This window comes from Bos mutus, chromosome 23, assembly GCF_027580195.1.
Source record: "Bos mutus isolate GX-2022 chromosome 23, NWIPB_WYAK_1.1, whole genome shotgun sequence".
Classification (NCBI taxonomy): domain Eukaryota; kingdom Metazoa; phylum Chordata; class Mammalia; order Artiodactyla; family Bovidae; genus Bos; species Bos mutus.
In genome coordinates this window covers 26,654,986-26,682,467 of record NC_091639.1, presented here as the reverse complement: position 1 = coordinate 26,682,467, position 27,482 = coordinate 26,654,986, and positions in this window count along the sequence as shown.

Below are 27,482 nucleotides of genomic sequence, written 5' to 3'. Positions count from 1 at the left end.
CTATCTAGGTTGGTCATAACTTTATTTCCAAGAAGTAAGCGTCTTTTAATTTCATGGCTGCAATCACCATCTACAGTGATTTTGGAGCCCAAAAAAATAAAGTCTGACATAGTTTCCACTGTTTCCCCATCTATTTCCCATGAAGTGATGGGACCAGATGCCATGATCTTCGTTTTCTGAATGTTGAGCTTTAAGCCAACTTTTTCACTCTCCTCTTTCACTTTCATCAAGAGGCTTTTTAATTCCTCTTCACTTTCTGCCATAAGGGTGGTATCATCTGCGTATCTGAGGTTACTGATATTTCTCCCAGCAATCTTGATTCCAGCTTGTGCTTCTTCCAGCCCAGCATTTCTCATGATGTACTCTGCATATAAGTTAAATAAGGAGGGTGACAATATATAGCCTTGATGTACTCCTTTTCCTATTTGCAACCAGTCTGTTGTTCCATGTCCAGTTCTAACTGTTGCTTTCTGACCTGCATAGAGGTTTCTCAAGAGGCAGGTCAGGTGGTCTGGTATTCCCATCTCTTTCTGAATTTCCCACAGTTTATTGTGATCCACACAGTCAAAGGCTTTGGCATAGTCAATAAAGCAGAAATAGATGTTTTTCTGGAACTCTCTTGCTTTTTTGATGATCCAGCGGATGTTGGCAATTTGATCTCTGGTTCCTCTGCCTTTTCTAAAACCAGCTTGAACATCTGGAAGTTCACGGTTCATGTATTGCTGAAGCCTGGCTTGGAGAATTTTGAGCATTACTTTACTAGCGTGTGAGATGAGTGCAATTGTGGGGTAGTTTGAGCATTCTTTGGCATTGCCTTTGTTTGGGATTGGAATGAAAACTGACCTTTTCCAGTCCTGTGGCCACTGCTGAGTTTTCCAAATTTGCTAACTTCCCTGGTGGTTCAGACGCTAAAGCGTCTGCCTACAATGTGGGAGACCTGGGTTCAATCCCTGGGTGTGGAAGATCTCCTGGAGAAGGAAATGGCAACCCACTCCAGTATTCTTGCCACCAACCCCCAGCCCCCCAAAAAAGCAGCTTAGCTCCTAGTCCCTAGTTAATTTTTGCATACTTGAAGGATGAGACCATGTTCCGTATTTTTGAGTTTCTCTCTGTACCCCCCAGTAGGGAGTAAGCACACAGTGTACCTCAGTATTTGTTGATTGGTTGGTTTTCTGACCTTAATTGTTTGTTAAGATAGCCCCTAAATGTGAATCCACATTGCCACAGTCATACTTTTGAAGAAATCATTTGAACCCAGCCTAAAGCTAGGTTTCTACACAAAAATTAAAGTGCACAGAAGTTAAAAATTAATCATGCAAATAATTAAAACAAACCCTGCCTTTCACTTTAATGGTCTCATTTTCTCTGTAGATTACTTGTCTGTCTGCAAAGATTCCTGTCTCATCCTATCAGTGTATCAACTGCAGCTCAATACACTTGATTTCCATCAATCACTTCAGTTTTTTTTTCACAAAGTCAGAAAATAGGTAGGGCAGAACCATAGTCAATTCTTTCATCTCCAAACTGAATTTGATTCATTCTCAGCACACAGTGCTAGTTTCAGTTGACTTCTGCACACTCTGGTCCATGTAGACTCTGGTTAGTCATCTCTAAATTTAATTGTTCCATATGAAAAATGTATAAGAATGAAAGCATTTTGTATCCATCCTAAAACAATATGAAATCATTTGGGGTCTACCTGGATTTACAGGAAGATACTCTGAGTAATTACACAGTCTCAGTGTTTGAGATTGAACAAAGTAAGCAGGTTCCAAAAACAGAGAAAAAAAATCCTTGGCCATTCCAGACCAAAAAAATTCCCAAATTCTTATTACAATAAATATATCAAGATAGTGGTTTATGACATAAGGAACCACATGACAAATAGAATGTTATTGCTTTTTCATTAAATTCAACAGCAAAATAAGATTGATTTGCTTTTGGCCTATAAGTGAATGTTGGTGATCATATGTGACCAATAGTGGATTTACTGAAATGATAGTAAGTGTATGAATCCAAGTTTTACTTGATATTGGTATATACATTTATTGGTGAGAAGTTCTATGTAATTCATGGATTAGTACCTTTTCCTGTCACATGTGAGTGATAAACGTTTTGAACTGAAATCAAAGCAAAGGTCCACTTTTAACCGATCAAAGGTATTGTGACTAGGAACAGAGTTGATTTGACCTCCTAATAATCTGGAGAACTGGCTTAATTATTGTCTTGATTCTTCACCTGAATTCATTTTAAAAGCTACATTATGGTTTATAATTTTTGGTTCTAGGAAGAAAATGAAGGAAAGGACATTTTATATATCTCTTTTTCAATTTATTCTAGAATAATTATTTATATGTTGTGTTTACTATTAGCATTATCATTTAGAAATATTCCTTACCAGTTTTATTATAGTTAAATTCTCATCTATTAGAAGTAAAAATAGAACAGTTTTTACCCCCTGATGGAAATGGAACACTGTGGCTGTTAATGTCTTTTAGCCCAATAACTATGCTTGTTATCATGATTTAGCTGAACTCACTGGAACAGATATAAAGTCTAACTTCAGATATTAGACTGGAACAGATACAATGCCTAACTACTGCCATGTGTCTACAGAATGGCAGTATGCAGATCATTTGCTAAAAAAAAATGCAAATGATTTGATTTTTCTTATAAATGGTAAAATACATTATTAAGGGAGACTGCTACTTGATTTTTATGAACTTCATCTGATCAGCTCATTCTGGGATTGTAGAATTCAGATGTATCCTTAGGTTTCAAATACCCACATACTCCCTCTCTTTTTTCTAGTGGAATATATTTTTGTTTATATTACTTGGGCAAAGATCACCACCATAATATGAAGAATCATTATTGAATCTAAATGATGTCCAATTAGGATGGAACCATGAAAGGTAAATGAGAATATTGACAAGAGAAACTCAGCAAGCTTGGTGGGCAACATAGGAAGAGACCTTAATCAGTGCTTTGGGTCTATTTAATCATAATCAGAGATGGTAATTGACTTGGATGCAGCCTACTAAGTACTTGGCACAGATCTGGAAAACATAATGTGGAACAAAGACAGACTGTAAATTTCTGAGGGCCCTAGACTAGGGATCACATTTCTTCTTTGACAAAACCACGTATCAGTCTGATGTCTTTTCTCTTGGGCTACCTGGACACACTTCTCTCATTGTGGAAATAAAAGCATGTGGGCAGCCAGTAGTATCCATTCATGATCTTTTCTGTGCCATCTCAAAGGTTATAGAGATGGTACCTAGTGGTTTAGTGTCTAGTGCTGATCAGACTCTTATTGCTGGATTTGAATTCATTGGTGGAAATGAGCGTGCTCTGACAGCCAAAGCGCCAAAACTGACGGTGCTGTGACTGGGTTGGCTGAACTTTAACATATCCAGGCAGTGTGGTTGGTTGGATCTGACAAAGGCATGAATTACCTCATACCCTTTGGGTTCTGGGGCTGTGCCGTCAGTGACATACTGAGGCGCATCCCTAGTGTCCTAGCTAGTGAATCTGAGTTGTGATAACGGCACAACTGGCAGATACTTTTGGGTCTTTTGTTGTGTCTTTTGACATGCTTTAGATGAGTAAGTGCTTTGATTCTGCAGCTGTTTGCTCCACCTCTGCTGCAACTACTGCATTTTTTTGAGATTTGCCAGAAGTTGAGGCAGCAACTTTTAGTCCTATACCTTTCACCACCAGGCCAAACATGATTCATGGCTGCAATGTTTTGGAAACTCTAGAGCTACGTGTACTTCTATCTCAACATTAGGTCTTAGCTACTCTGTTGCAAGGTGCCATGGACCAGATTAGTGATTCTTGAGTTCCTTCCACTCCTTGACAGAGTTTTCTCATTGGTAGAACTTTGCCCAACCTGTGTCTTCTATTCAAACTGTTGATCTGGACAAAGGGACTTTGTGATTTTCCTTTAGTGATTGATACTTGATCATGATTGGGAGAGTGGTGACCCAGCATGGGCATTGGTAAAATCCTCCTACCTGCTCTGTGGGCATCTCAGTATGGAGTGCATCCTGATCTAATTTAACCCCATAGGAATGAGAACCCATTAGTTATTTCACTCAATCTACTAACCTAAATTCCATTCTATATAACTTTTGTGGTCTGGAGAATCAGTACATTAGAAAAAGGACTTTGACCCACCATCCACTGTGTCCTCCTGCCTTGCTACTTTTATTTAATTTGAGACATTTGTTGCATGTTCAGTGTATTTCAGTTATTTAAAAATAACTGTATATATACATTTGAGAATAATATTTCAAATTGGGAGAAAGTCTTAGTTTCCATCTGTATCAAACATTGAGTAAAATTTACCATTGGTATGAGATGCCATAATTATGAGGGTTTTTACTGAGAATCAATTATGTCAGATTCTGTTGTAAGTCTGAGTATATAGCAGTGCAAAAGTGTGGGCAAAATATATACAGATTTTTATATGTTTTGATAGAGCTTACATTCTATCTAGGTGAGTCAGGATGGGGTAGGTGATAAATGAAAATGTAAGTAAAATATGTGGTATGTTAGATTGTTGACAAGTGTTATTGAGAAAAATAAATCAGAGAAGGCCTCAGTGAGAAGGTGACATTTGAGCAAAGATCTGAAGGAAGTAAGGAAATAGTATTTCTGGCAGAGAGAACAGCAAATGAATTCCAAGAAGGAGTCTAATGTAGTGACAATAAAACATGGATTGGCTTGTCCAAGGGAGGGACAGCAGGAGGTAAGGTCTGAGGAGTATTGGGAGAGGGTATAGGTCAGAGAGGGTCTGATTGTTTTTGCGGGCTTACTTGATGTATTTGAGTCTGATGACCCGGTTGGAATAATGTGGCAATTCTTGTGGAGGATTGGCTACCCAGGGAAATTTACAAGTAAAATTTCTAATATCCATAAAATTATCACACATACCAGCATCTCTAGGCAAGGCTATACTAACATGTTTAAAAGGGGACAGATGGTACTTCCTTAGTGGTACAGTGGATAAGAATCTGCCTGCCAGTGCAGGGGACGTGGGTTTGATCCCTGATCCAGGAAGATTCCACAAGCTGCAGAGCAACTAAGTCCATGCGCCACAACTACTCAGCCCAGGTGCTGCAACCACTGAAGCCCACCTGCCTAGAGCCTGTGCTCTGCAACAAAAGAAACTACCACAAGGAGAAGCCTGTACGTTGCAATGCAGGGTACCCCCACTCATCGCAGCTAGAGAAAGCCGGCCAGAAGCATTGAAGACCCAGCTCAGCCAAAAAGAAACAAATAGATACATAGACTCAACAACAACAACAACAACAAACCCAAAAAGAAGGGGACAGATGGCAAGAGAACAGCTAGTCCCTTTGTGGGGAAGAATGAAGCCAAAGTAGGCAGTACTCCTCCTCATGATGGCTTGTGTGCATGTTACGTCACTTCAGTTGTGTCCAACTCTTTGTGACTCTATGAGCCATAGCCTGCCAGGCTCCTGTGGCCATGGAATTTTCCAGGCAAGAAACTGGAGTGGGTTGTCATTTCCTACCCCAGGGGGTCTTCCCAACTCAGGGATCGAACCAGCGTCTGCTGTGTCTCCTGCATTGGCCGGCGGGTTCTTTACGACTGAGCCACTGGGGAAGCCCTCATGATAGCTTACTAGATAATATTTTACCTTGTCTTCAAAAGGTTGTTACTTAGCAACTAAACAAAAATGGCTCCTTGTGAATTTCCCTGTATAAAAATGTTTAAGAAGGTTGTACTTTTTAAAAATCTTGCCAATTTTTTTTGCTTTTTTGAGACATATCTAGTATTTATTATTTTTCAACTTGAAATAATACATAGGGCAAATGATTTGGGGTGACAATCTCTAAATTGATAACAGTTTTTGGAGCAAAAATTGAATTTTTGGTGGTAACATTATAGAGATGGATGGATGGATGGAAGGATGGAAGGATAATGGATGGATGGATGGATATATAGATAAATGACAGACAAAATCCTGCTTGCCTTTTATCAGTATAAATGAAATAATAACTCTTGGATGAAATATGTATTAGATTTACGCCTCAGATGGTTGGCCTTCTTACAGCATTACATTAAGACAACAGGTAACATCTTGATATTCTAAAAGAAGAGAGATACAACTTCTCTCTTTCACTGTGTGTCTCATCCCCAAAAGTGAATTTTCTCTTCTGTGTTCCCATTATCATCTTAATATGATTCGTGGTGGCCTCTTAGATTGCTTCAAGGGATGTGGGTAATTTAATATGCTTTTATTTAAGAAAAAACCCTTTTCTACTCCAGCAGGGTTTTTAACTGGGATTCCAATCTGTGGGGTCTATGGAGAGGCTGTAGCAGTTCTCTTTATCCCTTGGTATCATTTACATGCATTTATGTATGTTCTCATGTATTTTGTTCTGACGAGATAATTCTAACCCTCATCAAATTCTCAAAGAGATCTGTCATCTGAAAAACGTTAATATCACTTGTTTAATAGAAAACATTTAAGCAATAAGACACAGTAAGAGGTCTCCACACAGGAAAAAGCATGGTTGGGGTATCCAGTGTATTTGTATCAGTTAGCAGGCTTGAGACTATGTTGTTGCTCTTGTTTAGTCATTCAATAGTGTCAGACTTTTTGTGACCCCCATGGCCTGTAGCCCAACAGGCTCCTCTGTCTATAGTATTTTCCAGGTAAGATTACTGGAGTGGGTTACCATTTCTTTCTCTAGTGAATCTTTCCGACCCACGGATTGAATGCATGTCTCCTGCATTATAGGTGATTTCTTTATCATTGAGTGACCAGGGAAGACCCAGAGACCTCCTATACCAATCACATTACTAAGGAAATAATCCAAAGAGAGAACATTTCAAAGGAAAAAACAAGATGAGGTTTCCAGGGACTGATGAATTCACTTGTGGACCCAATTCTTGGGCAAAGATGGATGGAAGGAAAAGGAGTTTTGAGCTGCCTTTTGCCATTCATTGCTCTCCCAAACTGGAAGTAGCAAGACTTGGGGCAATTGTGCAAGTGTTCAAATATCTTCTTTAGGACTGTATCCTGCATTGGATTAGAGAAGAGAGCACATTTGAGGACAGGACACATGGTAGCTTCTGTTGACAAATTGTAGAACAAAATAACTCTTGCATAGGGAAGAAAAGAGGAGGCTTCATTCTAGAAACTTAAAAAAAAATTTCATGTACCATTTTGGTGAGGTCCTGGAGGATATCAAAAAGAGATAGGTTTAATGGTGGGGGAAAAAGAGAGAGGTTTAAGGAGACTAAAGAATAACAATAAATCTAGACTATCCTTGTAAGGATCTCTAAGGAGGTTAAAGGACGGGGGCAAGAGGATAAAATGAGACCAAGAGAAAGTGCATATTTCATCACCACCTTCTAGTTGAGAGACTTGGAAGCTTGGAGGGGGACTGGAAGTGTAGTCCAATACAGATGAATATGACTTTCCATGGTAGGTTGAAGGAATTACAGCAGCGTGTCACACATTTTATACAACAGCTGTCCAGATGTGGGTGTTCGGGAGAGGAAACAGTAATAGCTGGCCTGAAACATAAGGTGTAATGAAAATGCTTTATGAGCAGTTTGCAAAGATTATGTAAAAGCTATAATAAGGTTGGTCAGCAATGATGACAAAGAATTTGCTTTCCTCAAGTCTTGCTGGGGTGATATAAATGCTGTAGACTCTTAAAGGTTCAAAGAAGAACTGACTTAAAGGGAATAAAAAGCTCTAATAAAAGGAGGAAATATATAAAAAAAATTTAGCCTAATACTTTTAAATTCAATTCAACAAACACATTACATGCACCAAGGAGGGTATAAGGATGAATAAAAAAAATCTGTATTTTCAGGGAGCCTTCAGTATACTTATACAGTGGAGAGCAAGCATTGTAGTAATGTAGATTACAGTATGATATACAGGAATAGCATGTGCAGAGCACCTTGCTAGGGGCTATAGGAGATGCAGAGATGAATTCTCATCTTAAGGAGCTTAGTTTATACCAGCGAGGGGAGTTACATCATGCATACAACTAAGCTTCACAAAAGCACGAATGTATAAACTGCCACTAGAGGCAATGGTATCTGTGTTCAAAGAAAGTAAGTTCCTATCTGATTAAGGGAGATAGGAAAAGGCTTCAGCAAGGAGGTGATGTTTACAGTAGACTTTGAAGGATGTCTAGAACTTTGTCAGGCTACTAAATGTGTTCAAAAGGAATAGATGTATAAATGTGGCAGGAATTATTTTGGTTTGTTTGGCAAATACTTGTATGTTTGAATAAGCTATAAGTGAAAAATAATCAGTGGCATCTCATTCTCTGGCCTTTCGTAGAAAACTGTAGATAATTACCCTTTGAGAGGCACAGGGAGGACTAGGATAATCCTTGATGTCATCCAACTCTATAATCCAGGGATCTTCTAAGCCTGCACCCAAGGAAAGTAAACATCTGTTCATTTAAAGTAAAATCTATAACCATACCTCAAAGGACTTGGAGAAGTCTTCTAAATGCCTCCATTAGTGATGATGATGATGACAGTAATAAAATAATAATAACAGCTACCATATTTTACTAAATTCTCTGAAGAACCTATGAGTAAGGAATAATCATTCTCACTCGTCAGGTGAACAAATGCTCAGAGCAATTGTCCCAGGTTCACACAGCTCTTAAGGGGCAGAGCTAGGACTTCAAACCATGACTGACTAATTCTGAAGACTGGCTTCTTAACCACTGCTCAGTACCATCTTATTACTTTTTTACTGGACGCATAGCGTCCAGAATGGTTGTATAGGAGATTCTATTTGTTTACAAAGAAATCCCCTCTAGCTAATGGAAGTAGAGATGTAATTAGTTAAAGGCAATTGGCCAGCTCGCAGAATCTCCAGGAGGGTGGGGGAGTCAAACTCGAAAGCTTTGCACCCCCAAAACCATACCCAATCCCACTGCTGCCCTGATTTAGTGGAGACCCTGTGACTGCTGTCTGTGCACGCTGCATGGCACGGGGTGCCATTAAGCAGTGATGGGAATGTGGGTGCCACAGCTGGAACCTGGGCCACTGCTGCTCTTGAATGCGATGCCTTCATGTGGCAGAGTAAGTTCCATGTGCCACCGTCTTCCTCGTTTCACTGTCTTGAAGTTGTGTATGAGTGTGTCTAATTGACAGACCCTAAGTCATATGTCATGACAAATTACAAAGGAATCTGGAAAACAAATATCTAGCTTGTAACTTGGAGAGGAGAGTCATAAATTAGGAAATTCCCCCTATGGGAAGGATTTTCAAAAGCTTATAGAGAATGAAAAATCAGTGGCCAGTAGAGGTTCATTTTGTGTAAGATTTTCACATGTATCTAAATTGTTCTTTATCTGTCTGAAGTTCCCACCAGCCCTTGTCCTTCCTTGTATTCAGAAGGTGACCTTCCCAGCCTCTCAATTCTAACACCATGCCAGCAGTGACCCAGGCAGTAAAAAATATATCACCGAATTAATTTAGTGGAAACACTAAAACATTCATGGTCTTAAAATTTTAACAGAAGCCTGTGTTTTCTCCATTAAAAAAAATTAATCGGGTAGGATGTCTTTAATCAAAAGACAAGTCAACTGGGTCACACAAAAGACCAAATAATGGCATTGTAACTTTACAAATCCTCTGACTTTTCGGTGCTTTTTATAAGCCTGAAAAAAATATCAAAAGCAGTAAAAACTTATATTATTTCTGTCAGTAGTTCTTTTCATAAAATGTTGTGAAAACAATCTCTTTTAGAAGGAAGCAACATACTGAGCAGCAAGCCTCAGTCACAGGAAGTTCATTTTTTCTTTGGCTTACAGCCCAATGCCATCAGAACTAATTAAAAACAGAGCCACGCTGGTATGGGGCTCAGTGTTTGGGTTTTACAATAACAGAGTTGCAAAGCAGGGGGATGTCTAATGAGAAGAGTCTCTGAGTTTGTTTTGTAGCATTGGGCAACTATGTCAATTACTGGAACTGCAGCTCAGGGCCAGCACCCATGCTGGGATGAGAGAGAGTCTTACTGCCTTACAGATTGAGCTTCCACTTGGATACATGTGATATGCATGTCACTTGTATACTGGTGCCGCTCCTTGGCTGCAGACTCTATCAGAGGAGGCTGATGCCACCTTGCTCCTCTTGTCTGGGGCCAGATCAAATGTTACCAGGCCCAGATTTCATCTGCATCATTAGCCATGCTCCAGTTAAAACATGAAGCATGTCTTCTGGTTGGGAAATTATTGGAAATGAAGGCTCTGACTGACACAGCCATATGTAATGAGCTGCTGGAGAATTAATGTGGAATGGGAGAAGGGTGAGCAGAAAAAGACATACATCCCAAGGTAAAGAGAGAAGAACAAAGCAATATGGCTAATTTCTAGATAGTTCAGGGCTCAAATATCTCCTTTGCTTTATATTATGTGTTATAGTAATAAAAACAGATTTTGGGGGGTTTTCTTTTTTCCCTTTGGTTAAAGAATAAAAAGCTCACTCTCCCCCTTCAAAAAATAAAAAGAATATTTTCTCTCTGTGTGTTTGGTCTTCTGGTCACTTAAGAAACTGATGAGCAAGAATGAGATAGAGTAATGGAAAAATCTGGTAGTTTTAGTTGAGAAATTAGCAGTAGGGTACTTGCAACTCTGTGTATGGTCTCTTCAAATTTATGATTTAATCTTGTGTTCAAGGTGATTTTTTTTCCTTTATGAAAAACAGAATCAAAGAACATTCCAGTGTTACATATAAGTACCATTGAATATCAAAATAGAACTGCATTTAATGCTTAGCAAACTTTGGATATATTCTTTTTGGTGACTTAGTGCATTTAAAGATAGTTGTGTTTATTTGTATTGTTTCATTTACATTCCTATTTCATACTCTAAGAATATATGCAGAGAAAGTAAATATAAAATTCTAGATAAATTTAATCTAGATAAATTTAAATAAATATGGAAATTTATTAACATGTAATCAAGCCATTAGTCATCTCAATTTTTAATGGCTCATGAAATATATACTGAGTTATATGCCATCTTCCTTTATGCTTTTAAAGTTGTGAGCAGACAAGTATACCATAGATGAATATGTCATGGGAACAAAGTTTTTAGAGGGTTTACATACATACTCTAGTCCAGCAATATTTATAGAAATTAATCTGAAACATTTAATGATTTACATATTATTCCTTAAGCTCAATGACAGTTAGGCCTAAAAAATGAGGTGTCTTAAAAATATATGCAATTAGTAACGCTTTGCAAGATAGAGCATAATTTCATATGCTTCATTTTGTCATTTTGGTCGTCCTCTGGGCTCCTTAATCGGTGTGTCAGTAGTTCTCCCCCATCACATACAGCATACTCTTCATTATGGAAACATACATCTGCCTTGAGAGTTATATGTTCTAAAACCTCTTAGGCTGGCATTTCCTTAATGTCTGTTTTTCAAGCACCTTCTCCCACCCTCAGAGACTGCTTCATTCAGTATCGCATGACAACTTTGAATAGTATTTCTAGCTCGCTATTCTGTACCAGGCTTTCAAGTATCCTGGTTTCTAGAAGACTCAAAGAGTGCAAAATACTGGACAAAAGACCATCAGCAGTCTTTTTGGAGAAAGACGACAGCATGAGAACCCTGGGCTGTCATACTAGAACCTTTGATGATGCTGTGGCCAAGAGGAGAGAGAGATAATGTAACAAAAATGAGCCTTAGGATCCTGGTGCCTAGAGAAACCCTTGGACCAGAGAAAGGGACAGGGAGGGCATGAGGAAATGAGGAAAAAAGATGGAGACTGAAAGAAGCTTTGGCAAGCAGAGACTTCTTCAAGTTGAACTCAGGTCCTGGAACCGTACCTGAGGAAGATGGGCAAGGCTCCTCCAAGAGTTTACTGTTTTCAAACAGAAAAGAATTCCATGAAATCTATCTTCAGTGCAACATATACAGGGGAGTGGTAGTTGCAGTACAAATTCTGGAGATGTGGAGCCTTGATCAAAGTTTCTAGTGGTGAAGGGACATTAGGACTCTCAGTAATATAAATGGAAGGCATTTGACTTTTTTCTTGTTTTACTACAAAGAGATTAGAAAACTTAAATGTATTTGGGGAATGTGTGGGAGATTTAGGTGATTTTACGGTTTTTACTTTAGTTCCTGTTTATACTCAACTTCATGGGTAAATGAAACCATTTATGTCAGTGATTTTGTAGAGCCGCTACAGTCCCTTGTATAATCCTCTTAATGCAAACATTGATTTTATGAACTTTGGCCCTTAGTATTATAACCAGGGAAGGAGAAGGGAAGAGAATGGACATTGAATCTGTTATATGTTTTGTGCCAGGTACTTAATGGCATAGCTTATTTATTGTTCAATACCAATCCCAACACAGGGGATGATAATTATATTTCACAAACAAAGAAACTGAGACTCAAATGGAATTAAAATTAAGACCATACAATTTGTAAAAGACAGAACTGAGATTTGAATACAGTCTTCTTGACTCTAGAGGCTATGTTCTCACCACTTCACTACCTATCATTTACATTTCTACTGTATTTCTTAGGGAATTAGAAAGTTCTTGTAATCCAGTGGCAGCTCAGTAGGAAGTGCCTTTCAGGTCTCATGTGTTTAGTCACTCAGTTGTGTCCAGCCCTTTGTGACCACATGGACTATCACCCACCAGGGACCTTTGTCCATGGAATTCTCCAGGCAAGAATATTGGAGTTGGGTAGCCATTCCCTTCTCCAGAGGATCTTCCTAGAGGATTGAACCTTGGTTTTCTGCATTACAGGTGGATTCTTTACTATCTGAGCCACCAGGAAAGCCCCTTTCGATACCCAGTGCTGAAACAGGGAATTTATCTGCCTATTAGAGGTGAAGATAGCATCCTTGGCTAGGGCCCATATCATGGTGATTAGTATGTATTCGTGAGGAGGTTTACCATACAAGTGGTGGGAATCATTGTGTAGGACTTTCATGTTTAAACAATATTGAAGGCAGGTACAAAGAATGCTTCTGAAATTAATTAGGAATATCAGTATTGGGTTTGATTCCTTACCCCCCTGCATTGTTCAAGGATTCGGTTATATTAGAGAGAATCCACTGAAAATGGCACTTTATGACAAGCTAAGGCTTTAGGAAAAGTACTTCTGTGGCCTGTTTTCATCCAACTCTTGTAAGAGCTAGGTTTCCAAACAGGAAGAGATTTTTTAAAAAATATTCCTAGCCACTGAAACATTGCCAGAAATTTTGATATGTAATTATGTTGGTGTCAAGAAATTGAATAAATGATACATGAAGATTTTGCTTTGATTCCACTCAAATTGTCTCCTGTCAATTCAGTGGTACCTATGCTCCTCATATCTTGCTTCGGTATCATAATTTGGCAGTTCTGTGTGGGCCTGATGTGAAGGTGACCTCATCTGAAGGTGACACAATTTCAGAGACATGAGGTGAGCTTCTGACGGATGCAGGATTGGTGGCCTGTACTAAGAACCCCTTTCAATTGGGCAGCAATGTCACCCTTGATGCAAACTAAAAAGGACTTATGTTTTTGGTATTATCATATTCCTCTTGACCATATCAATTATTTTATTTATAAATCACTTATGAAACTCTCATTGGATGCAAGTCATTTTGGGAAGGTTATAAGAAGAGAAAACCAAGTGCTCACGGAGCTTCAGTCTACTAGGGAGGTTAAAACAGATGAAGATGAATGTAGTTATAAAGTGGCCGCAGTAAAGTCCTGGGGAGTTCAGCTTTACTGTCTGTAAACTAACCATTCCCTTTGGCCCTGAGATATTTGAAGAAAGCAAGTATGAATAGACAAATCTGGCTTTTCCAAGAGAAAATAAAAGTTCTCTTTTTCTGTAGACTTTTTTGGAATTTATTTTTTGGTAACTTGTTCTTATAATTTGCCCCTGAATAATTGCTATTAGTGGTATGTGTATGTGGGGAAAGTAAATAATTGAACAGACTAGCAAGATGATGTGAGATGCTGCCACTTCACGGAAACACATTGTCATAACTGTAGCTCTGACATTTTCCAAAACAGAAGTAGAGAACGTTGGTATATCAAAGGAGTTCTTCTGTTTAATGTGACTTTTGATTTGTTGGTCTATCTCTTAAAGTATGACCTTCTCAGATTCATTCACTGAAAATAGATCAGAAGAGCCTAACATTATGAAGGTTTAATTGGCTGTGGTCCTATAAATAATGGGAACTAGTGTTTTTTATCCTTTAAATGCATTCAGGCTGGAACCCATTAAAATGAGGTCCATTGGCCTAGCTATAGCCATTCTGTATGTGTTTGTCTTAGTAACATCTAACTTTGTAGTAATTTACCACCAAAAAATTTCTTAATTGTAACTTAAGAACTGCTTTAAAAATGTATGGCAAAACCACAACAATATTGTAGAGTAATTAGCCTCCAATTAAAATACATAAATTAATTTAAATAAAAAAGAACCTAACACAAAAAAATCATGTATTTCAAAGACCAGCAAGCCAAAAGCACTAGAATAGAATAGTAATGCTAGTTGCATGGTAGCTGACTTGCCTATATTCTATTAATACCGTCACTCATGAGAAACTTACATGTAAATGGGCAGAATAAAGGAACGAAAATATTAATTGACTGGATTGTTTAAGTGGGATTCTTAAAAAAAGTAGTATACATTTTCCTAGGCATTAGACTGGGTAAAGAATGTTGCCTGAGATAGGAATGTAAAGGGGTGCAGCTGCTTTAGAAAACAATCTGGTAGTTTTGCAAATGGTTAAACAATTATATGACCCAGCAATTCTACTCCCAAGTATGTGCCCAAAGAAATGTGAAAACATATGTCCACAAAAAACTTCTAGAGAATGTTCATAGTAGTTTTATTCATAAGAACCAAGAAGTAGAAACAAGATAATGTCCATTGACTGATGAGTGTATAGACAAAACATGATATATCCATAAAATGGGATACTCTTCTTCTATATAAAGAAATTTAGCACTGATACATGCTACACCATGGATGAACCTTGAAAATCTTGTGCTAAATGAAAGAAGCCAATCACAGTGCACCACCTATTGTGTGATTCCACTTATATTAAATATACAGACTAAGCACAGAGTCGGACATGACTGAAGCGACTTAGCAGCAGCACAGGAACAGGTATAGAATAAGAAAGTTAATTAGTGGTCGCCCCATCTAGGAGTGGGATTAGAGGACCAGAAGGTGATCACTAAGGAGCAGAGTGTTTTGAGAGGGTAATGAAAAATGTTCTAAGGCTAAGTGTGGTGATGAGTACACAACTCTGTGAATAACTAAAAGCTATGGAATTGTACACTTGAAATGAATGACGTGTACATATACTATGTGAACTACATCTTGATAAAGCTGTTTTCAGAAAAGAGTAGTGCCTGCATACATAGTCTGGGTGTTTTTAAAACCAAACCACTTTATATTATCAGTTTTAAAACTCTCACTGGTATTATGCCAACTGACCTTTGGTCTCTTTTAATAAAGATTTAGTAAGACTTGTATTCCATTTTATAAATTGATATATGAGAGCTGGGGGAACTATCTGATTATCACATATAATACCCCAGCAATGCTTTTGGTCACTATGTCAAAGAGCCCCCTTTTAACCATGAAAAATCTGACTGAAGTCACTCACAAGAGAACCACATTTATTTAAGAAGGGTTTTGTAAGAGCAAAAGTAATTGGCAATAATATATATAGGACTTGTAAATATTATATATACTTCATGAAGTTAGGTCTGAAACTTCTGAGCTCTTGTCATGTGGTACTATATTTTTACTCTGTTTCTATAGCACGAGACCTCTCGAGTTAATAAAAAAAAACATTAAAAATTGTTTTTCAGCTCTTTAGGACTGCACATGGAATATGAGATATGGCTGTCATGTGCTGTGTGCCTCATCACACAGCAAGCCATGGAACTAGGACCTTGGTTTTCTGCTCACGTCATACTGAAGTACTGCTTGGCAAATCTGAACAGCCAATACATATTTTTCCTCTTCCTACTTATCTTATTAACTATTTAGTAAGATGCCAATAATAGAAAAAGGCCTTGATTTCTTCTCAAAACTGAAAATAACCAACCAATTTAAATGTCTGTGAAAACAAATAAAGTTCTTAAAGCATCAACAGTAAACAACTGAAAATAGAATCTTTACCTTGCATGCTTTCAATAACTTGACATGTAGATGTCAAGGCTACATTTTCTTTCAAGGAATATATGTATAGTTTTATCAAGTAGTATATTGATAAATGGTTCACAACCAGCTTTCTGGGAAAAAAGTTCTGATTTGTAGCAAAATCTGATTTTTGTGGTGTAAATATTTCCACAATGGATGATTTCAGGCTATCTGTGAGATGTTTGTAATGTGGATTTAGGCAAAGATGCACAAAATGATTGTTGAGAGCTTGAATAATTTGGGTGCTTCCTAACACACATACACAAATACACAGACATATGTAGTTGTGCATAGGCATAAACACACCATCATTTGTAATTTATATAACTCTGCTGCGAAATGAGATGTTCAACAATATGACTTTCTTTTTTTTAAATATAAATTTATTTATTTTAATTGGAGGCTAATTACTTTACAATATTGTATTGGTTTTGCCACGCTGCTGCTAAGTCGCTTCAGTCGTGTCCGACTCTGTGCAACCCAATGGGCTGCAGCCTACCAGGCTTCTCCATCCATGAGATTCTCCAGGCAAGAACACTGGAGTGGGTTGCCATTTCCTTCTCCAATGCAGGAAAGTGGAAAGTGAAAGTGAAGTCGCTCAGTCGTGTCTGACTCTTAGCGACCCCATGGACTGCAGCCTACCAGGCTCCTCCATCCATGGGATTTTCCAGGCAACAGTACTGGAGTGGGGTGCCATTGCCTTCTCCCTGGTTTTGCCATACATCAACATGAATCTGCCATAGGTGTTCACGTGTTTCCCATCCTGAACCCCCCTCCCACCTCCCACCCCATACCATCCCTCTGGGTCATCCCAGTGCACCAGCCCCAAGCATCCTGTATCATGCATCAAACCTGGACTGGGGGATTCATTTCACATATCATATTACACATGATATTATACAATGCCATTCTCCCAAAGCATCCCACCCTTGCCGTCTCCTACAGAGTCCGTAAGACTGTTCTATACATCTGTGTCTCTTCTGCTGTCTCGCATACAGGGTTACCATTGCCATCTTTCTAAATTCCATATATATGCATTAGTATACTGTATTGGTGTTTTTCTTTCTGGCTTACTTCACTCTGTATAATAGGCTCTGGTTTCATCCACCTCATTAGAACTGATTCAAATCTATTCTTTTTAATGGCTGACTAATACTCCATTGTGTATATGTACCACAGTTTTCTTACCCATTCATCTGCTGATGGACAGGTTGCTTCCATGTCTGGGCTATTATAAACAGTGCTATGATGAACATTGGGGTACACATGTCTCTTTCAATTCTGGTTTCCTCAGTGTGTATGCCCAGCAGTGGGATTGCTGGGTCATATGGCAGTTCTATTTCCAGTTTTTTAAGGAATCTCCACACTGTTCTCCATAGTGGCTATACTAGTTTGCATTCCCACCAACAGTGTAAGAGGGTTCCCTTTTCTCCACACCCTCTCCAGCATTTATTGCTTGTAGACTTTTGGATTGCAGCCATTCTGACTGGTGTGAAATGGTACCTCATTGTGGTTTTGATTTGCATTTCTCTGATAATGAGTGATGTTGAGCATCTTTTCATGTGTTTGTTAGCCATCTGCATGTCTTCTTTGGAGAAATGTCTGTTTAGTTCTTTGGCCCATTTTTTGATTGGGTCGTTTATTTTTCTGGAATTGAGCTGCAGGAGTTGCTTGTATATTTTTGAGATTAATTCTTTGTCAGTTGCTTCATTTGCTATTATTTTCTCCCATTCTGAAGGCTGTCTTTTCACCTTGCTTATAGTTTCCTTTGTTGTGCAGAAGCTTTTAAGTTTAATTAGGTCCCATTTGTTTATTTTTGCTTTTATTTCCAATATTCTGGGAGGTGGGTCATAGAGGATCCTGCTGTGATTTATGTCAGAGAGTGTTTTGCCTATGTTTTCCTCTAGGAGTTTTATAGTTTCTGGTCTTATGTTTAGATCTTTAATCCATTTTGAGTTTATTTTTGTGTGTGGTGTTAGAAAATGTTCTAGTTTCATTCTTTTACAACCACTTTTACAAGTGGTTGATTAGTTTTCTCAGTACCACTTGTTAAAGAGATTGTCTTTTCTCCATTGTATATTCTTGCCTCCTTTGTCAAAGATAAGGTGTCCATAGGTGTGTGGATTTATCTTTGGGCTTTCTATTTTGTTCCATTGATCTATATTTCTGTCTTTGTGCCAGTACCATACTGTCTTGATGACTGTGGCTTTGTAGTAGAGTCTGAAGTCAGGCAGGTTGATTCCTCCAGTTCCATTCTTCTTCCTCAAGATTGCTTTGGCTATTCGAGGTTTTTTGTATTTCCATACAAATTGTGAAATTATTTGTTCTAGCTCTGTGAAAAATACCATTGGTAGCTTGATAGGGATTGCATTGAATCTATAGATTGCTTTGGGTAGTATACTCATTTTCATTATATTGATTCTTCTGATCCATGAACATGGTACATTTCTCCATCTATTAGTGTCCTCTCCGATTTCTTTCACTAGTGTTCTATAGTTTTCTATATATAGGTCTTTTGTTTCTTTAGGTAGATATAGTCCTAAGTATTTTATTAATTTCCTTGTGATGGTGAATGGAATTGTTTCCTTAATTTCTCTTTCTATTTTCTCATTATTAGTGTATAGGAATGCAAGGGATTTCTGTGTGTTGATTTTATATCCTGCAACTTTACTATATTCATTGATTAGTTCTAGTAATTTTCTGGTGGAGTCTCTAGGGTTTTCTATGTAGAGGATCATGTCATCTGCAAACAGTGAGAGTTTTACTTCTTCTTTTCCAATTTGGATTCCTTTTATTTCTTTTTCTGCTCTGATTGCTGTGGCCCAAACTTCCAAAACTATGTTGAATAGTAGTGGTGAGAGTGGGCACCGTTGTCTTGTTCCTGAATTTAGGGGAAATGCTTTCAATTTTTCACCATTGAGGATAATGTTTGCTGTGGGTTTGTCATATATAGCTTTTATTATGTTGAGGTATGTTCCTTCTATTCCTGCTTTCTGGAGAGTTTTTATCATAAATGGATGTTGAATTTTGTCTAAGGCTTTCTCTGCATCTACTGAGATAATCATATGGCTTTTATTTTTCAATTTGTTAATGTGGTGTATTACATTGATTGATTTGTGGATATTGAAGAATCCTTTTATCCCTGGGATAAAGCCCACTTGGTCATGATGTATGATCTTTTTAATGTGCTGTTGGATTCTGATTGCTAGAATTTTGTTGAGGATTTCTGCATCTATGTTCATCAGCGATATTGGCCTGTAGTTTTCTTTTTTTGTGGCATCTTTGTCAGGTTTTGGTATTAGGGTGATGGTAGCCTCATAGAATGAGTTTGAAAGTTTACCTTCTTCTTCAATTTTCTGGAAGAGTTTGAGTAGGATAGGTGTTAGCTCTTCTCTAAATTTTTGATAGAATTCAGCTGTGAAGCCGTCTGGACCTGTGCCTTTGTTTGCTGGAAGATTTCTGATTATAGTTTCTATTTCCATGCTTGTGATAGGTCTGTTAAGATTTTCAATTTCTTCCTGGTTCAGTTTTGGAAAGTTGTACTTTTCTAAGAATTTGTCCATTTCTTCCAAGTTGTCCATTTTATTGGCATATAATTGCTGATAGTAGTCTCTTATGATCCTTTATATTTCTGTGTTGTCTGTTGTGATCTCTCCATTTTCATTTCTAACTTTATTGATTTGATTTTTCTCCCTTTGTTTCTTGATGAGTCTGGCTAATGGTTTGTCAATTTTATTTATCCTTTCAGAGAACCAGCTTTTGGCTTTGTTGATCTTTGCTATGGTCTCCTTTGTTTCTCCTGCATTTATTTCTGCCCTAATTTTTAAGATTTCTTTCCTTCTACTAACCCTGGGGTTCTTCATTTCTTTTCTGGTTGCTTTGGTGTAGAGTTAGGTTATTTATTTGACTTTTTTCTTGTTTCTTGAGGTATGCCTGTATTGCTATGAACCTTCCCCTTAGCACTGCTTTTACAGTGTCCCACAGGTTTTGGGTTGTTGTGTTTTCATTTTCATTCATTTTTATGCATATTTTGATTTCTTTTTTTATTTCTTCTGTGATTTGTTGGTTACTCAGCATGTTGTTCAGCCTCCATATGTTGGAATTTTTAATAGTTTTTCTCCTGTAATTGAGATCTACTCTTATTGCATTGTGGTCAGAAAAGATGCTTGGAAAGATTTAAATTTTTTTGAATTTACCAAGGCTAGATTTATGGCCCAGGATGTGATCTATCTTGGAGAAGGTTCTGTGTGCTCTTGAGAAAAAGGTGAAATTCATTGTTTTGGGGTGAAATGTCTTATAGATATCAATTAGGCCTAACTGGTCTATTGTATCATTTAAAGTTTGTGTTTCCTTGTTAATTTTCTGTTTAGTTGATCTATCCATAGGTGTGAGTGGGGTATTAAATTCTCCCACTATTACTCTGTTATTGTTAATTTCCCCTTTCAGACTTGTTAGCATTTGTCTTACATATTGCGGTGCTCCTATGTTGGGTGCATATATATTTATAATTGTTATATCTTCTTCTTGGATTGACCCTTTGATGATTATGTAGTGTCCTTGTCTCTTTTCACAGCCTTTGTTTTAAAGTCTATTTTATCTGATATGAGTATTGCTACTCCTGCTTTCTTTTGGTCTCTATTTGCGTGGACTATCTTTTTTCAGCCCTTCACTTTCAGTCTGTATGTGTCCCTGGTTTTGAGGTGTGTCTCTTCTAGACAACATATATAGGGGTCTTGTTTTTGTATCCATTCAACCAGTCTTTGTCTTTTGGTTGGGGCATTCAGCCCATTTACATTTAAGGTAACTATTGATAAGTATGATCCCGTTGCCATTTACTTTATTGTTTTGGGTTTGAGTTTATACACCCTTTTTGTGTTTCCTGTATAGAGAAGATCCTTTAGCATTTGTTGGAGAGCTGATTTGGTGGTGTTGAATTCTCTCAGTTTTTGCTTGTCTGTAAAGCTTTTGATTTCTCCTTCATATTTGAATGAGATCCTTGCTGGGTACAGTAATCTGGGCTGTAGGTTATTTTCTTTCATCACTTTAAGTATGTCCTGCCATTCCCTCCTGGCCAGAAGAGTTTCTATTGAAAGATCAGCTGTTATCCTTATGGGAATTCCCTTGTGTGTTATTTGTTGTTTTTCCCTTGCTGCTTTTAATATTTGTTCTTTGTGTTTGATCTTTGTTAATTTGATTAATATGTGTCGTGGGGTGTTTCACCTTGGGTTTATCTTGTTTGGGACTCTCTGGTTTTCTCAGACTTGGGTGATAATTTCTTTCCCCATTTTAGGGAAATTTTCAACTATTATCTCCTCAAGTATTTTCTCATGGTCTTTCTTTTTGTCTTCTTCTTCTGGGACTCCTATGATTCAAATGTTGGGGCCTTTAACATTGTCCCAGAAGTCTCTGAGATTGTCCTCATTTCTTTTAATTCGTTTCTTTTTTCCTGTCTGCTTCATTTATTTTTACCATTCTATCTTCTACCTCACTAATCCTATCTTCTGCCTCCGTTTTTCTACTATTTGTTCCCTCCAGAGTGTTTTTTATATCATTTATTGCATTATTCATTATATATTGACTCTTTTTTATTTCTTCTAGGTCCTTGTTAAACCTTTCTTGCATCTTCTCAATCCTTGTCTCCAGGCTATTTATCTGTGATTCCATTTTTATTTTCAAGATTTTGTATAATTTTCACTATCATTTTTCAGAATTCATTATCAGGTAGATTCCCTATCTCTTCCTCTTTTGTTTGGTTTGGTGGGCATTTATCCTGTTCCTTTACCTGCTGGGTATTCCTCTGTTTCTTCATCTTGTTTATATTGCTGTGTTTGGGGTGGCCTTTCTGTATTCTGGCAGTTTGTGGAGTTCTCTTTCTTGTGGAGTTTCCTCACTGTGGGTGGGGTTGTATAGGTGGCTTGTCAAGGTTTCCTGGTTAGGGAAGCTTGTGTCGGTGTTCTGGTGGGTGGGCCTGGACTTCTTCTCTCTGGAGTGCAATGAAGTGTCTGGTAATGAGTTATGATTTGTCAGTGGGTTTGGAGTGACTTTGGGCAGCCTGTATATTGAAGCTCAGGGCTATGTTCCTGTGTTGCTGGAGAATTTGCGTGGTATGTCTTGCTCTGGAACTTGTTGGCTCTTGGGTGGTGCTTGGTTTCAGTGTAGGTATGGAAGCATTTGATGAGCTCCTGTTGATTAATATTCCCCGGAGTCAGGAGTTCTCTGGTGTTCTCAGGATTTGGACTTAAGCCTCCTGCTTCTGGTTTTCAGTCTTATTTTTACAGTGGCCTCAAGAGTTCCCCATCTATACAGCACCACTGATAAAACATCTAGGTTAAAGATGAAAAGTTTCTCCACAGTGAGGGACACCCAGAGAGGTTCACAGTTACATAGAGAAGAGAAGAGGGAGGAAGGAGATAGAGGTGATCAGGATGAGATGAGGTGGAATCAAAAGAGGAGAGAGCAAGCTAGCGAGTAATCACTTCCTTATGTGCGCTCCACAGTCTGGACCGCTCAGAGGTGTTCACAGAGTTATACAGAGAAGAGAAGGGGGAGGGAGGAGATAGAAGCGACCTGGTGGAGAAAAAGGAGAGTCCAAAGTGGGAGAGAGCAGTCAAGCCAGTAATCTCGCTCCAAAGTAAAAATGGATACTGAAGATTGGGTTCTTAAAGGTACAAAATTGATACTAAAAACCAAAAAGCAAAGATCAAAAATCTAGAGTAGAGGTTGGATTTTCAAAAATACAATATTAAAGAAAAAGAGGGGAAAAAGTCACAAAAATTATAATATATATATATGAAGTATAGGATCTCTTTTTTTTTTTGCAAAGTAATAGTAGGTATAAAAATGAAAATTAAAGGAGTAATAGAGGACTTAAAATTAAAAAAATTTAAAGAATGATAGTAAAAATAGTAAAAATATATCTAGGACTTTCTGTGGTGTTGTTGTGGGCAGTGTGGGGTCAGTTCATTTTCGGATAGTTCCTTGATCCAGCTTACATTTCTCAAGATCTATAGGCCCCTTCCTATGTAGTTGGTACTAACTACAGGGTTTTAATCTATTGCACCTGTCATTTCCAAGGAGGGTCCCTCTGTTTTAGCTTCTTCTGTTTGCTGGTCTTTTCAGTGTCTAATTTCCACCCTGGCACAAGGGGATGGTGGCGGACACTTTATTAGGCTCACTTGTTCAGTTGCGCTGTGGGGAGGGAGGGACGGTGCAAACAAATAACACTGCTTAGGCTCTAGGTTGCTCTCCCGGAAACCGTCTGAGGCCAGCCCTGCGCGGCATGCACCTCCCAGGTCTAAGCCGCACAGGTTTAGGTACTTGGGTAGTCCTCAGAGGTGCAGAGTTGGTCGGGCCTGCGTTTTGTGCCCTTCCCAGATCCTAGCAGCTCAGGTGACCAGGTGTTTGGCAAGCATGGTTGCTGTGATTTATTGCCTCCCCCGTTCCTGCTGCTTTGTTTTCTGGGTGTACAACCAGTACAACTTCTCAGGCGAATGTTGACCATCCAGAATCCCAAGAAGTCTTGGTTAGCAACGAAGCCTGCTTGCAGTTTGGTAGATAATGCCTCTCTGGGGCCGCGATTGCCCCCTTCTGGTTCTGGCTGCCCTCGCCTGTCTGTCTATGGAGGGGAATGGGCCGGCCTGCAGCCGGCTAGCTCTGCTCAATCCTTTGTTCTGTGAGTGGGCCTGGTGGTGCCTTAGGTTAGGGCTTTTAGCGTGGTAGTTATCCCACAGACTGGTTTGCTAGCCCAAGTTAGTTTCCTCAGATTGCCCTCAGGGCATTCAGGCCCAGTCCTTACCCTAAGCAATGCAGCCCATGCCTCCCTGCCCAGCCCCGCCTTGCTAGTGGTGGATGCAGGCGTCTGTGCTGCTTCTCCACTGGGGGAGTTACTGTTGGGCACGTAATCTGTGGGTTTTAATTATTTATTAATTGTTCCTCCTGGATGTTGCCCTCTGTGGTTCTAAGGCTCGCCACAGACTTGGCAGTGAGAGTGTTTCCTGGTGTTTGGAAACTTCTCTCCTTTTTAAGACTCCCTTCCTGGGATGGAGCTCCGTCCCTACCTCTTTGTCTCTCTTTTTATCTTTTATATTTTTTTCTACCTCCTTTCGAAGACAATGGGCTGCTTTTCTGGGTGCCTGATGTCCTCTGCCGGCATTCAGAAGTTGTTTTGTGGATTTTTCTCAGTGTTCAAATGTTCTTTTGATGAATTTGTGGGGGACAAAGTGGTCTCCCTGTCATATTCCCCTGCCATCTTAGGACCACTCCCCTATGTCTTTCTTGATAAACACAAAGCTATTTAAAATTTTGCCCAAATTGGAGGCTTCTTTTTCGAAAATAAATAATCAGATTCCTTGTTTAAGATACAGAAACATACTCCAAAAAAGATAATCTTCTATGGGTCATTTCAAACTTAATTGCTAGAGTAGTGAAGTAGGACTAAGGTTCTCAATCCACCTTAATCAGTAAGTAGGTGTGTGTTGGGGGAGGAGGGTGTAAAAGAGTGAGAGAGACAGACCACCTCAGTTGAGCAACATGTCAATTAATCTCTTTAGGTCTTGATTTACTTCATTGTCAATAAGCACATTGAATTAGATAAATTTCAAGGTCCCTTCCATTTCCAAACTGGTGAATGTAGTCATTATGAATTGATATATGTCAACTGGTTTCGGAGTAAAATGACTTAGAGTGATTATACTTGTTCTCTTTAGCTGTTTTCGATATTACTCTTATTTTTGCTCTTGCTGTCTATATTTTCTTTCCTGACCTTTAATTTGCTGCCTCTAGTCTCCTATGGGCTTGAAAGAAGCAAATTTATAAGAGTGGTTGTATAAGCCATGAGCAAAAACTAATGTTTGAGAGACTGGCTGTCCAAAGAACAAAATGCTGAATGCTAAATTGGGTCAGAAAGTACTTTTTGCTCTAAGTCTTTACAGTGATTAGAGAGCTGAAGTTGTTATATAAATGGTATCTGGATGGTTTCATCATATATGTACTGTGCATTCTATTATTTAGTGGTTATTCTGTATTTTGGTTATATTGCAATATGTTTGTAGTTTTTAATAGAGGAAATTTTAAGAAATTCAGGTTTATTTACAGGGCAGATTTAAAAGTTAATTTGGCATTTTCTCTTACTATTGACAATATCAGACCCCCACACCTAGGCACTGAAAACTATTTGCTTGAATTGTGGAAGCATAAGAAACATATGTTAACAGCTAGTTACTTCAGAGGAGGATTAAGGGTGAGATGGAGAAAGATTATGAATATTTTCTTTATTCAGTTTTGCTATTTTTGACCTGTCATGATTAACACGTATTACTTTTACAATTAAAAATTCTAATGAATTTAAAAAGGATTAGTTGAAGTTTGGAAAATAGACTAGAGTTTTGCTAAAATTGCTTTAAAAAAAAAAAAAAAGGCTAGTGCTTTTTTGGTAGGCTTTGTCTATTTTCCAAACTGAAGTTTTGTCTACATAAGCTTTAAACAATTGGAAATTGAAATTCACAATTCACTTACAATAGTATAAAAATAAAATACTTAAAGATAATGAAATGGGGGAAAGGACAGTCTTTTCAACAATAACTGGATAGCCATATAACAAAAAAGGAACCTCAACTATTGCCTTCAGTTCAGTCACTCAGTTGTGTCTGACTCTTTGTGACCCCATGAATCACAGCATGCCAGGCCTCCCTGTCCATCACCAACTCCTGGAGTTCACCCAAACTCATGTGCATAGAGTTGGTGACGCCATCCAACCATTGCATCCTCTGTCGTCCCCTTCTCCTCCTGCCCCCAATCCCTCCCAGCATCAGGGTCTTTTCAAATGAGTCAACTCTTCGCATGAGGTGGCCAAAGTATTGGAGTTTCAGCTTTAGCATCAGTGCTTCCAATGAACACCCAAGACTGGTCTCCTTTAAGATGGACTGGTTGGATCTCCTTGCAGTCCAAGGGACTTGGAGCAGTCTTCTCCAGGACCACAGTTCAAAAGCATCAATTCTTCTGTGTTCAGCTTTCTTCACAGTGTAACTCTCACATCCATACAAGACCACTGGAAAAACCATAGCCTTGACTAGATGGACCTTTGTTGGCAAAATAATATCTCTGCTTTTGAATATGCTATCTAGGTTGGACATAACTTTCCTTCCAAGGAGTAAGCATCTTTTGATTTCATGGCTGCAGTCACCATCTACAGTGATTTTGGAGCCCCCCAAAATAAAAAGTCTGACACTGTTTCCACTGTTTCCCCATCTATTTCCCATGAAGTGATGGGACCAGATGCCATGATCTTAGTTTTCTGAATGTTGAGCTTTAGGCCAACTTTTTCACTCTCCTCTTTCACTTTCATCAAGAGGTTTTTTAGTTCCTCTTCACTTTCTGCCATAAGGGTGGTGTCATCTGAGTATCTTAGGTTATTGATATTTCTCCTGGCAATCTTGATTCCAGCTTGTGCTTCTTCCAGCCCAGCGTTTCTCATGATGTACTCTGCATATAAGTTAAATAAGCAGAGTGACAATATACAGCCTTGATGTACTCCTTTTCCTATTCACAACCAGTCTGTTGTTCCATGTCCAGTTCTAACTGTTGCTTCCTGACCTGCCTACAGGTTTCTCAAGAGGCAGGTCAGGGGGTCTGGTATTCCCATCTCTTTCTGAATTTTCCACAGTTTATTGTGATCCACACAGTCAAAAGGCTTTGTTTGGCATAGTCAAAAATAAAGCAGAAATAGATGTTTTTCTGGAACTCTCTTGCTTTTTTGATGATCCAGCGGATGTTGGCAATTTGATCTCTGGTTCCTCTGCCTTTTCTAAAACCAGCTTGAACATCTGGAATTTCATGGGTCATGCATTGCTGAAGCCTGGCTTGGAGAATTTTGAGCATTACTTTACTAGCGTGTGAGATGAGTGCAATTGTGTGGTAGTTTGAGCATTCTTTGGCATTGCCTTTGTTTGGGATTGGAATGAAAACTGACCTTTTCCAGTCCTGTGGCCACTGCTGAGTTTTCCAAATTTGCTGGCAAATTGAGTGCAACACTTTCACAGCATCATCTTTCAGGATTTGGAATAGCTCAACTGGAATTCCATCACCTGCATTAGCTTTATTCATAGTGATGCTTTCTAAGGCCCACTTGACTTCACATTCCAGGATGTCTGGCTCTAGGTGAGTGATCACACCATCGTGATTATCTGGGTTGTGAAGATCTTCAGATCAGATCAGTCGCTCAGTCGTGTCCAACTCTTTGCGACCCCATGAATTGCAGCACGCCAGGCCTCCCTGTCCAT